Genomic DNA, 214 nt, shown 5'->3' on the forward strand with positions numbered 1-214 from the left:
TTTCCTCCAGAGCAAGCAACAGTGCGACAGTGGCGAGGAAAAACTCCTATTAGGCAGAAACCTCGGACAGATCCAGTCCCAGGACCAGTCCCAGACCCAGGCCCAGACCCAGACCCAGGCTCTTGGTAGGCGGTGTCTGACGGCCCGGTTGGGGTCAGTGGAAATAACAAAAATAGAAATAATTAGTAGTTTGTAGCAGTTCTTTGTAGTAGTT

Source organism: Etheostoma spectabile, chromosome 19 (assembly GCF_008692095.1).
Source record: "Etheostoma spectabile isolate EspeVRDwgs_2016 chromosome 19, UIUC_Espe_1.0, whole genome shotgun sequence".
Classification (NCBI taxonomy): Eukaryota; Metazoa; Chordata; class Actinopteri; order Perciformes; family Percidae; genus Etheostoma; species Etheostoma spectabile.